The 13,794-nt window shown below is 36.6% G+C and overlaps 1 protein-coding gene across 1 annotated transcript in view; it reads left to right on the plus strand.

Annotated features, from left to right (window-relative positions):
• LOC136267390 (uncharacterized) overlaps positions 1–13,794 on the plus strand; it is a 158,934-nt gene that overhangs the window by 85,141 nt on the left and 59,999 nt on the right. The gene's annotated exons all lie outside the window — the stretch shown is intronic.

Consider the following 13,794-nt stretch of genomic DNA (forward strand, 5'->3'; position numbering starts at 1 on the left):
TAATATGATTGGAGTCTAGCTGTAAATAGATCAGTATCTGCAATTTCAATTGTGTCAGTTGGTAGTATGTTCCACTCGTTTATTGTTCTTGAGAAATAGCTGTTTTGGTATGCCGTGGTGGATGAGGTAGGTAAAATATAGTGAAGATGGTGGTATTGTCTTGTTGGTCGTGTTTTTGGTAAGTAATAATGAGGAATTTGGAGTGATAACTGTTGGTAGTGTATCTTATGCAATATTTGTAACCTAGATAATTTCCGACGAATTTGTAATGTAGGCCATTTCAGCTGATCCAACATTAGAGAAACTGAACTGAATCTGCCATAGTCATAGGCTGAAGACCAAAAAAATTAATAATAAAGGTCTTCACCTACTGACAATAGATACCCTCAATTTCGTGCTACATACTACACTTACTAACAAATGAGCGTGGCTGAGCGTATGTTGGTAATGCGATAAGTGGGCGTGGCTCACGAAAGAACTACGCGATAGCGTTTATAAGTTTCCACGTCGTCAAACGAACAATTTCGTTTCTCACGTGATCCAATTCGGGTCAGACCCGGATAAATTGTAAACCGGGTCAGACCCGGATGATCCGGAGAAAATGTGACCCGGATGACCCGACCCGGTTTCAACGCTGATGCAGGGGCGTAGCAAAGCAAAAAACTATAGGGGGCCACTACTGGTAACTAAAGCAGTGGTGCAGGAGGAGAGTGTAACTACTTGTGGGTACATGCACAGAGCATGCAAAGCTTTGCATGCTCTCCTTCTAGGGGGGTCTGGGGGCATGGCCCCCCCCCCAGGAAAATTTTGAAAAATAGGAGCTATGAGGTTGAATCTGGAGGCAATTTTAGCCAATAATCGTAATCACAGTTATGCTAGATAAGTAAATATTATAGCAACCTTGTATACCACGTTAATGATGTGATAGAATGATGACATCACAAAACACAATTAATAAGGCCTTTAAAGGGCTGTTACTTGAACTAATTTCATGTTGTTAAATATACCCCCAGAAATACACATAGATAGGATAGCTAGTCATAAATTAGTTAATATATGGATGAATTAATGAATTAACATCTCCCCCTGAGTAGCTATTAGCTACATTCTGTGTTAGTTCGCAGATCCTTAGTTGTCTGGGAAGTGCAGGGGGAAGTGGGACTGCCTGATTCAGCTTCCTCTATCACAGCCAGGTTCATTATTAGGGCTAGAGCCAGGGCTATAACAATACTACCTCTGCTAGAACCGCTTGGGAACCGCTAGAAGCCTCGTTAGAAGCTCCTTCACTAACAACTGGGCTCTTTGAAATAGGTCTACCACGACTACGAATTAATTCTGACAAAGTTTTCTGGCAGTGAGACTGAGATATAAGTTAAGGCCACTCCAAATAAATTCTCTGTTTCCCGTCCACCGCCCGCATCTAGTTACTAGGCTGTCAGCTCTAAATATTCCATTATTCCGTATTCGTCCATCATTTTCCGGTTATTCTTGCATACTGAGAGGCTCACGTGTCAGTAGTGCTATCCGGGGCGAGTTGGCACAAACTTTACGTTTGTACTATTTTTGCAACTTGAAAAGGAAGGAACAAGCTTAAGCATGCTTTTATGCAGCTTTTTATGGTTGTGCCAGGCAAATAATGGCTTGAAAAGCTTCCAATCTTAAGCCACTCCAAATAAATTCTCTGTTTCCCGTCCTGGACTCAAGCATATTTGCATGCGGGCGGGCGGTTCATTTCCATTATTTCATTATAAGACTGGCAGCTTTTCAAGCCATTATTTGCTTGGCACAACCATAAAAAGCTGCATAAAAGCTAGTCTGGCGCCGCCCACCCCTTCGCAAAAAGTAAGGGTCTGGTGAAATACAGATACTAAATCATTTCTAGCGCCCAGATTCGGCGCTAGCCAATTAGTGCATGCCAATGACGTTCATACAGAAATCGCCTTGGCAACACAATGCTTTTGTTCGAATTGAAGTGCAATCATCTGACGTAACAAGCATTACGTGCGCTGTCTAATTGAATTCCTTTAGAAATGATTAGGTATTTGTATTTCTCCAGACCCTTACTTTATGCGAAGGGGCGGGCGGCGCCAGACTACATAAAAGCATGCTTAGGCTTTTCACGTTGCAAAAATAGTGCAAACGTAAAGTTTGTGTCAACTCGATAACACTGCTGACACGTGAGCTGACACTGTTTCAAGATGGCTTTTGCAAGCCTCTCAGTATGCAAGAATAACCAGAAAGTAATGGAAGAATACGGAATAATGGAATATTTAGAGCTGTCAGTAACTAGATGCGGGCGGTGGATGGGAAACAGAGAATTTATTTGGAGTGGCCTAACTCTCTGCAGCTGCACAGTTCTTTAATCATTTTCTAACACGAATCACACGTGAGGTGTAGCTTATTATCACAGCATTTTAAGTGCCTCTAATATTATTTCAAATAAACTAGGACAAACATTTCACTTGGTGAGGAAGGAACATAGCTTATCAGCGTCCAAGTAGGCCAATGATCTATAATTATTACGTGTCACATGGTGCATTACTGTAAAAATGATTCCTGCTGCAAACTGGAGGGGCCCTGGCCTGTTATTATCCATGGCCACAGACTAGGGGGGCCCTGGGCCCTGTGCCCCCCCCCCCCTGTTCCTACGCCCATGATATGACTCACTTAATGAAGATGGTACTTGCATTATTGTAGTAGTACTTTAGTAGTAGTAGTAGTAGTAGTAGTAGTAGTAGTAGTAGTAGTAGTAGTAGTAGTAGTAGTAGTAGTAGTAGTAGTAGTAGTAGTAGTAGTAGTAGTAGTAGTAGTAGTAGTAGTAGTAGTAGTAGTAGTAGTAGTAGTAGTAGTAGTAGTAGTAGTAGTAGTAGTAGTAGTAGTAGTAGTAGTAGTAGTAGTAGTAGTAGTAGTAGTAGTAGTAGTAGTAGTAGTAGTAGTAGTAGTAGTAGTAGTAGTAGTAGTAGTAGTAGTAGTAGTAGTAGTAGTAGTAGTAGTAGTAGTAGTAGTAGTAGTAGTAGTAGTAGTAGTAGTAGTAGTAGTAGTAGTAGTAGTAGTAGTAGTAGTAGTAGTAGTAGTAGTAGTAGTAGTAGTAGTAGTAGTAGTAGTAGTAGTAGTAGTAGTAGTAGTAGTAGTAGTAGTAGTAGTAGTAGTAGTAGTAGTAGTAGTAGTAGTAGTAGTAGTAGTAGTAGTAGTAGTAGTAGTAGTAGTAGTAGTAGTAGTAGTAGTAGTAGTAGTAGTAGTAGTAGTAGTAGTAGTAGTAGTAGTAGTAGTAGTAGTAGTAGTAGTAGTAGTAGTAGTAGTAGTAGTAGTAGTAGTAGTAGTAGTAGTAGTAGTAGTAGTAGTAGTAGTAGTAGTAGTAGTAGTAGTAGTAGTAGTAGTAGTAGTAGTAGTAGTAGTAGTAGTAGTAGTAGTAGTAGTAGTAGTAGTAGTAGTAGTAGTAGTAGTAGTAGTAGTAGTAGTAGTAGTAGTAGTAGTAGTAGTAGTAGTAGTAGTAGTAGTAGTAGTAGTAGTAGTAGTAGTAGTAGTAGTAGTAGTAGTAGTAGTAGTAGTAGTAGTAGTAGTAGTAGTAGTAGTAGTAGTAGTAGTAGTAGTAGTAGTAGTAGTAGTAGTAGTAGTAGTAGTAGTAGTAGTAGTAGTAGTAGTAGTAGTAGTAGTAGTAGTAGTAGTAGTAGTAGTAGTAGTAGTAGTAGTAGTAGTAGTAGTAGTAGTAGTAGTAGTAGTAGTAGTAGTAGTAGTAGTAGTAGTAGTAGTAGTAGTAGTAGTAGTAGTAGTAGTAGTAGTAGTAGTAGTAGTAGTAGTAGTAGTAGTAGTAGTAGTAGTAGTAGTAGTAGTAGTAGTAGTAGTAGTAGTAGTAGTAGTAGTAGTAGTAGTAGTAGTAGTAGTAGTAGTAGTAGTAGTAGTAGTAGTAGTAGTAGTAGTAGTAGTAGTAGTAGTAGTAGTAGTAGTAGTAGTAGTAGTAGTAGTAGTAGTAGTAGTAGTAGTAGTAGTAGTAGTAGTAGTAGTAGTAGTAGTAGTAGTAGTAGTAGTAGTAGTAGTAGTAGTAGTAGTAGTAGTAGTAGTAGTAGTAGTAGTAGTAGTAGTAGTAGTAGTAGTAGTAGTAGTAGTAGTAGTAGTAGTAGTAGTAGTAGTAGTAGTAGTAGTAGTAGTAGTAGTAGTAGTAGTAGTAGTAGTAGTAGTAGTAGTAGTAGTAGTAGTAGTAGTAGTAGTAGTAGTAGTAGTAGTAGTAGTAGTAGTAGTAGTAGTAGTAGTAGTAGTAGTAGTAGTAGGTATTGTGCATTGTAACAACATAACAAAGCATTAAAATTGTTACGTGTCATTCATGGAACTAGGTAAAAACCCCAAGTAGAATATGAAATTGAAACACTATAGTACAGTATATATGGTGCTAGAACAGCCTCTTCATCCCCAGCTCAAGCATTACTTACTTGGTAGGAACAAATGATAGACTTCTATTTCACTAATAAACATCCAATTCATTCCTTCAAAGTCCATTGAAAGACGAGCATAATTCATAGACACTCGTCTGTTTTCAGGGATTCGTATTTCATATTTTTTGTATACATAGTCTTCATCTTGAGCAGTTAACCCTGAACTTATTTCAGTGATCACTTCATCAACCTGAATTTCATCTTCAGGATAAATACTCTCAGTAGTTGATGAAAAAAGTGTAATATCTCTTAGTTCACGTGCTCTTAGGTCCATCAAATCTAAACAATATACCACTATTCTGGTGGGAGTGATTGCTTCACCAGGAAACTGCAGAGTAACAAATGCTTCCATTGTTGGGACAGAGTTGTCATCCCATGTGTAGAAAAAGCGTATATGATTATCAGTTATAGTTGCACCTTGTAGGTTAATTTGTGTCTGACCGTCCAGTAACAGTTCACCATAAGGACAAATGATTACATCTTCATCACGATTATCAACACGCTCTACACTAGTGTTGCAGTTACCAATACTGTGTGTTACATCATAACCTCTGTCATCATAAGTACCAGGTGGAAAGCTGACATACCTAGCTGGTCTAACTATCCCTATCAATATAGTTTATGTATGCTATATGCTGACAGTAAACAAGTAGTAGTTACTTTACCTTCAGTTAATTGTCCCAGAGTTAACTCTGTTGTCACAATAAATGTTAGCAAAACAGCAAGTAGAGCTACTTTATTGGCCATTGTACACATCAACTGATTCTTACTACTCCACTTGCATGAATTTGTATATTTGCAGCACTGTGATGTACTGGCCAATGCATTGCTATGGCTATGCCACTTCAAAGGAATAATATATAGAATTACTTAATAGAATCTATTTGTGGGCTCTGCATCCTAATCATTATTTAGTCTCTGTGGTTGGTTGCTAGTAACACAATAGGTATAAAATATACTATTTGATAAACTAAATTACATTAATCGCAAGTAACCTGTCACCATGTACATCATCCTAGTGACAAATGGTAACTGACAGATAGTCAGAGTTAGGTCAACAAGAAAATTTGTATTTTCTTTGCCTAGTCACACATGGTCCAGTGCTCGAAATAACGTTCGGCAATCGGCGGATTTCCGGGTAATTTGTGACGTTTCCGGGTAAAGCACTAAGTATCCGGAAAAAAGTATCCGGACAATCTTTTGCATGAATATTCACATTTATACTTATGACATTTACCTTTATCAGCTATCAACGTGATCGTGCGTCTTCCCCCCGTCCTTCTCCTGCATTCTCAGCTGCAGTCGAGGTAAATAATTCTTAGGGCGCTAAATATACTAACCAGTTATACTGGTTCTAAATTAATAGTGCACGTGATATGCTATGGCGGGCAGCTCCTCGGGTAGCCAAGGCAGTCGTAAGCGTCCTTCTTCGTCACTAGCTCCCGCGACTAAGAAGTCTACTGCTTCAAAGAAAACAGTCCAAAAGTGGAAGAAGGCAGAAGCTGATTTAAGGCAGAAGCTGATTTACAAGACTCTGAGTCTGATGTGGTTTGTTTATAACATTTATACATGATTACATTGATTGTAGACTCTTTTGTATTTTGTTACTTGTTGTACAATGGTGACGTGTAGCTGCATGGTGGTTTTATAGTAAACTGTTTTTATGTACCCTGTATACATAAATTTGAATCATCATAACAAGTATAACACTGCATAAGCAGCATTGTATATTCTGTTACTCCATGGTGATGATCCTGCACTGTAAATTGAAGTATGAGCCTGGACTCTTGATACAGTAGCTATAAAACAGCATCAATTCACTGGGTACCTGCATAGAAATTGTAGGAATAATAAAATTTGATGTAACTTGCAAACTTCAATGCATTGTATAGTGCCAAATTAACTGTGTATTGTTCTTAACCTTATATAAGTACTAAACCACTACAACCATCTTCCGTACAAAATTCTAAGTTTCCTAACAAAGCTACAATTGTCAGGAAACTCATCCGGACAATTCTAAAAAATTATTTCGAGCACTGAATTGGTCTTGTAGGCTTACTATGTGAACTATCTTTGACTAATTTTTGAGGAATACACAATCTATATGCTTGTACATGTAGTTGCATACTGTTGTGCTCACAGAGACTACGTACTTTACTTTAAAGTGTTTAGCTATTTGTATAGTATTCTAACAATCTCATGAGCAGCAGCACAAAAATCTGACCAAATCTACTTTTCAAGCATATATGCATATACGTATATATGTATATGTTATACTACAGATATCATGGTATTCGAAATATATACCAAAAGATATACAAACTTAGAAAAGATGTTATAGTGCGAGGCGAAGCCTCGCACTATGGCACCCTTTCCTAAATATGTATATCTTTTGGTATATATTTCGAATACCATGATATCTGTAGTATAATATGTTAATACAACATCTCGTCTCCCACTTGGAAGCAGTAACAGCAATTTCTAATGTTTTTACACCATTATTAGTACTGGTAAGTAATTCCTTGTGATTAGCATGCTCAAGGAGTATGCACATGTGTTGCAGCCTGCAATCTTCTTGAAAATCGGTCTAACAATCCATAGCAACTGTTGCTAGGCAACAAAATGTAAACCTGACCTAGTTACATGCTTTTTGGTGGTTGCTTAGCAACCGTTGCTATGGTGTCAAAATCATTTCTATAATCAGTAGTGGTTACCTAGCAACGGTTGCTAGGCAACGATGTTGTTGGTAGGTAACAGGTATTGGTTACTATGGTACCAGCAGTTGTCAATCGGACATGCCTAACTGGTAAAACAACTAAACACTATCAAAAAATTTTAGCCAATCAGATGCGTATATCAAATGTACAAGTGATAATTATACTGATTCTATTGGCTAGTTTGCTGTAGTATATCAAAAATATACCACAAGCTGCTATTGGAGTTTTTGTACAGGACACGATATTGATGTTGTATTATATATATATATATATCCGATATAAGTGTTAAACTAGACAAAAAAATGAAAAGCCTCAATTGTATCATCAGCATGCCAACCAATTTGTACACTCAGTGTATCACCTAAGAGTATTGTGGCACATGTAAATAGATAACTGTGCATGTGTGTTCTGTGTACTACAGTCTCTATACAGTCCACCAATAGGAATGTAGCGTGCTATTAATATAGCTGTGTAACTTGTATGGCTATGCCAGTAGTTATTGTTTCACAATATGGGATGTGCTGATACCTTATTACTGACCTACGTTTATGGTGTATATAAAAGCTGCTCACTATTGGGCTTGTTTCAGTTTTTGATTAGCATGACCAAGTTTGAATTTGATGTGATTGTATTTGTATTCAGCTAGTGATTTGGGCTTGGCTGTTGTTGACTTGATAGAATATTGTATTTGCCATACCTATGGAGAAGCCACATACATTGTGATTGTTGCTAGTTATATATGGCATATTGTACATTCCTTAACCACATCATATGTAAATATTTTTAACAGTGACATTAATGGATTGTATTATCATACTCTAACAACTGTTATATTGACTCAAAGTCTGATCTATGAGTTGAATTGTTGTGTCTCCAACATCTAGTCAATTGTGTTATAGATTTCATTCTTCGGTTTGCATATAAAAATACAAAGAGTTGTACAAGTCCTGCATCATGCCAAAATCAGCTACTTTAATAATATAATTCTCTCCAACTAAGCAATTTTTTGCAGCAAGATCTCTGTGGATAAAGCCAATACAAGCAAAGTATCTCATACCATTAGCAATCTGTAGTGCTATATACAGGATAGGAATGTCCACTTGTATTCAGCTGTAGTGATGTCTTTTCCGGTGGTCGGATGGTAGTGCTTCCTCGACAGAAACAAGTGAAGATCTCCATTCTTCATATACTCTATCATGATAAATGGCATCCCTTTGTTGTATAGCTACTCCAAGTAATCTGATAACACTGACATTGTCAAAAATTGAGCCATAAATTTGATTTTTTTTCTATATGATCACATAGTGATTTAGGTTGCCATACATTTGTTACAATAGTAGGAGTGCAATTAATTCCAAATCACATTGTTTGTTTTTGTACTAATTGCATTGTAAAACAGCCAATAAAATTTCAGAATCACAGAAGCCATTTAAGTATGACAATAAAGTGATATAATAAATACTCAATCAAAAAGACTAACAATAGAAGCCTTGTAAGTACAACAACTAATGATGTCATAAGTAGCCAATCTGATCAGAAGCCTTTTAAGTGCTGAAAGAACAATGCAATTACCAGTTAGAGGTTAATGGCCAAAAAAACCCTGAAAACATGTGCACTACAAAGTATGAAGGTGGTCACTGTGTGTAATTAGTAGGCCATCATGCACAATTTTTTTGCTACACTACAAAGTATGAAGGTGAGTCACAGTGTGTGATTAGTAGGCAATCATGCACAATTTCTTTGCCGAGTGTGATTTTGGCTGTTACCTGTACAATCATTCCCTAATTGTGCTCAAATGTGTGTACGAACTGCTGCCTCAAGTTGGCAGTGTGGTCTTCTTTTGATAGCAACCAAAATTTCAGCTAGTGTATGAATATGTGCCAGTACCAAGGGGTTGTTGTTACCAAGGCCTGTATGTACAACAATTTACAAGTATATGCATAGGTTTAACACTCGTATCTATACCAATACTTTGATCATATAACAAATTAGACTATCATTTATTAATTCTATAGGTATGTATATAACACAACCCCCATGAATCCATGTGGTAAAATTACTTCAACATTGCACATGACATGTACATAATGTGTTATAGGATATTGTTATTGATGCTTGTATAGTTCCCTGTAGTTGAGGGGTTATTCTTCTTGACATATCCTCTTTGTCATCAGGTTCCACATAAATTATTTAACCTTGTCATCTCCTGCAGTTGATTGATACAAATTAAGGGTTCGTTGAATGGTCTTTATGATAGGATGAAGGGGCTTCATCAAGTTCCATATAACTGCAGTGATCTTCACGACTTGACTCATCTTTCTTTTGAGCTTTTTTGCATCATAAGATAGGCCAATGACATCGTAAGATGGCTGCATGAGCATCACCACCTTTTATACTCCAAATAATGTACATATCTTCACTGTACTCTCTGTGTTGTATCTGCCTCTATAATAATATTATTATTTAGTCGTAATTATATTTTCTAGTCTTTTGTATTTGTACCTTTCTTGCAAGACCTCTCACTCCTAACATTACAATACAAGCTAAAGTAAGACATTTCCTACAGCAACCATCCAAATGATGATCCTCCATTACCAAAACTTGCTACATGTAATGACATTGATTATACACAAACCACAATGCAGAACTATGCTAAGTATGACATTATTGTGCTCATAAAATTGAGCATGACACTTTTGAGCAGTGCTCAAATAATCAGTTATCATCATGTGGCATGCTTGCTGGAAATGCCTATTATTCTACTGCTACCTTATTTAGTTGTATTAACAAGAATGTTTTATCTGACATGCCTACAATTATATAGTTGCTCCAGCATAGTTCCTGATTCCCACACATACACATTACAATGGAACCTCAGTTATCCGGATCCCACTTATCCAGATTCTTGACTATGGAAATGACTGCTCTATTAGAGTAATGACTGTTCTATTAGGGTAGTTGAAAATACTGGTATTAAAAAAAATTCCTTATGCTATTTTAAGCTTATTTATGCACAGTTTCAGAGATATGGGTCTTTCAGACTTATGGACTACCCCTAATCCCAAGGGGTTCAGATAACTGAGGTTCCACTGTATTCTGAAATTATACCAGCACATAATCACCACATCACTAGATTAATATACTAATTCTATTTAGCTAGTTTTGATTGTTTTATTAGAGTATCTCGATCCTTAGGAATGATTTTTCAATAATACCCATTAATTGACAAGTTGATCCACTTTTGAGACAAGTTTCCTATTACACTGTAGCTGTCCTGCTCCTATTATCCTGTATATTTGTGCTGCAAAACTAAGATAGTGTGGTGTTCCTGCTGTAAGCCTACCAGTTAAAATTTCAGAGGGGGGCTTCTGGAACCCCTTAAAACACCCCTGGGCTAAAAAGTGGTCATAAAAGTTATGCATGAACAAAATAATTTAATGTGCATATCAGATGCATATAATGAGTGAAATCCCTCCAGCAAAACAGCTTGGCTGAAAAAAAGTGCACCCAAGAAAGTAAAAGTAACTATCGACTAAACAGCTGATATCTGGAGCAGCCAATTGAATGTCAATGCAACTAGCAAAGTTTTAACATTAGATTGACTCATGTTTCACATTCAGTCTTGCTGCATTCCTAATGAATTCCTTTTAACTCTAGTTGACTAGTAAATTGGTCGCGTTTCATTTATTGACATTTACTTTTGGCTGCTCCAGATATCAGTTCTTTTAGATGATAATTACTTTTACTTTCTTGGATGCACCTTTTTAATAGCCAAGCTGTTTTGGCGGGGATGCCATTTACTCATTAACAGTTCATAGTGTACATTGTAGTAATGAACTACTCAAATTTGTGTGTTATCTTAAACTTTACATACAAACAAAACAGTCTACATGGATCAATAGTAAGCTAAAACATAAACAAAAAAAACCATGCAGCAGAAAATATTTACAGTGCATTTAGCTTCAGCTTCATTAGTATGAAAATTATTGTAATTAAACTTCGTTAAGTTAGCACAAGGAGAGTATGGCACTGCAACCTGGTGATTAGTCCCTTGTGGATAACTTCAAACTGGTCCTAAAACAAGTATATGCATGTCAGTACAACTTACAGCATTGCCCACTATACCGGGTCTCTGAGAACATAGCATGGACCACATCAACAATTTACTCAGCTTTGAACTGGTTAATACTAACCATCATTGGACAAAATTGTTCCAGAATGTCCAACACCATCACTAAACACAACAACAAGACTTCTAAACATATACATGACTTGCAGTGCACAGTACTAGGCCCAGTTTTACATTGGAAACATTCTACTGTTATGAAAGTGCAGCTAGGAACTTGGGCAAGAATGCTGTAGCCTGTATTAGTACTAAAATAATTACTGCTTCAGGTTAATTATTTATTGTCGTGGTCTATGTGACAGTGATCCTATTGACTGCATGCATTCACATATACACTACACTCTGTGTTTGGTCTGAGGTAGTATTATGAACTCTTGGTTTCAGATGCCATATACTGTACAGTATACTGATTAAATAATTACACACAAGACCCAAATGGTGCATTTCTCAAACATTATTCACGCTATATATTGCTATGTTGCAATCTACTCTTTCAGTGCTTTCTTTGTGGCACTATATTATAATGTACATATGTTAATTCCAAAAAAGTTTAGTAGCTATATACAAACCCCTGCACCAATAACTCACTACCAAATCTGAAATCCACCTTGGAAAGATATGGTCCTGTTACATTATCACAGATGTAATGGAACATTGTAGCAAGGCTGGTTCTAGATGAATTCACATTAATTTCTAACAGTATATATAGTGATTCTACATTAACAGTACACTTTTGACAAAGGGACCAGTGTTAATTATCACACTCATAGCTAGTTACATATGTAAGATAAAATTCAAGACACTATAATATAATAGTTATATATAAATATCACACAATTTTGATATGTGTACATATATCAAAGTAACCTTTACTAAATGTTATTGAGTGTTATTATAGGATGTATTATATGATACCTTATGAGTTTGTGTGAGAAATGGAAGTGCCCCATGCCTTCCTCTAAATCTGCTATACTTAATGGGCAGATGCTGCAATATACCTGACTCTTCAGCCATTTTCGGAGCAATGAATTTTGTAAAGAGAAACTGCAGTACTCGATATGTATGTACACAGTATAGTTGCCTCCAAAAATTTTGGTGACTGTACCTACCATAATTATACCCATACGTTTTCTTAGGAAAATTCTTTGCAAGGAAAAACTGTAAAATCATAAATTGTATGAAAAGATCTGCACGGGGAACAAAGTATGGGACACAGGTTCCCATAATGATATGCAAGATATTTGGGGAGTATACAGCAACATAGATAATGTGCAGCTATATTTGCATGACCTCAATGAAGTTCTCTCAGAATAAGGCACAGTGAAACCTGTCTATTCCAGCCATCATAGAGACAAAAATTTTCAGGAGTCAGCTGTATTAGCAGGTCACAGTAGGCACATGTGCGGATTTTTATAATAGCCAGTTTAGACAGGCGACCACATTCTAATTAACAGATTTCAAATTTAAACAATTTGAGCATGGGACAAAATATTTCTGTGACTAAAATTGGACTCATTATGCACAAGACTAAAAGAATTATAGCAGGCAACATGCAGCAGGAGTACTTGCTCCACAGGACTTTTTATTAGACTGCTCTATTAGAGTATATCATTCTCTTCAGTGGAGGGCTTTAGTTTCAGCCTTGTTTGCACTATGTAAAATGCCTACAGTCACTGTGCATAAAAAACTTTGAATGATGTTGAAGTGCCTATGGTATATTAAGCAACCTTTTATAACTGTTTGAAGGAGAAGCACTGCCATTCCTAAATAGTCACCACTTGTGGATAGATATAAACTGATATTTTACTTTTAAACTTACCTCTTTTGATTAATGCTATAGTTAACCCCTTAGCTTGTCATTACTTGCCACATTTTTAGTAGTCAAGTCCTACATGCCATTAAATAGAACAAAAAAGACAAGCATGAAGAAGTCCGACCATTTCAGATAGCTCCCCCAATGTACTACACCATTAATATTAGTGCAAATTATGAAAGTACACAAATTGAGCAACCCACAAATCGATATGGCATAATCACTTCTCCACAATGTATACATGTTGGGAAGTACATAAGAGTCATCGACAGTTTGAGCTGCACGGTTCCCTGTAGTTGACTGACACAAAGAAATTGTCTCCATCTTAACAGTATCGTCTATGTGGTGAAGCATCTCATGATCAGGTTTTACTTATCTTCCTCTTGAGCTTTTGCTGCATCAAGATAGGTCAGTGGTATCTTACCATCCTTGTCAATTGTCCCAAAATAGGATTCAAGATATGTCAGGAAGAGTAATTTACATTTTTCATTGTTACTATATTATGTGTACTCTTGGCTTTTGCTGTGAGCACAGCTTACCCACACATCTTTATTAAAGAAATAAAATAAAACATATAAATGGATGCACTCTGAACTACAATAGAGGCCAGACAACTTAAAGCAGGGAAATTTTGCACTTTTATAGTTATACACAATCCATCAAAAGCAAAACACCATAGCATAACTTGATTTCATGAGTTACTTTGCTCTA

The sequence above is a fragment of the Dysidea avara genome, chromosome 9 (assembly GCF_963678975.1).
Source record: "Dysidea avara chromosome 9, odDysAvar1.4, whole genome shotgun sequence".
NCBI lineage: Eukaryota > Metazoa > Porifera > Demospongiae > Dictyoceratida > Dysideidae > Dysidea > Dysidea avara.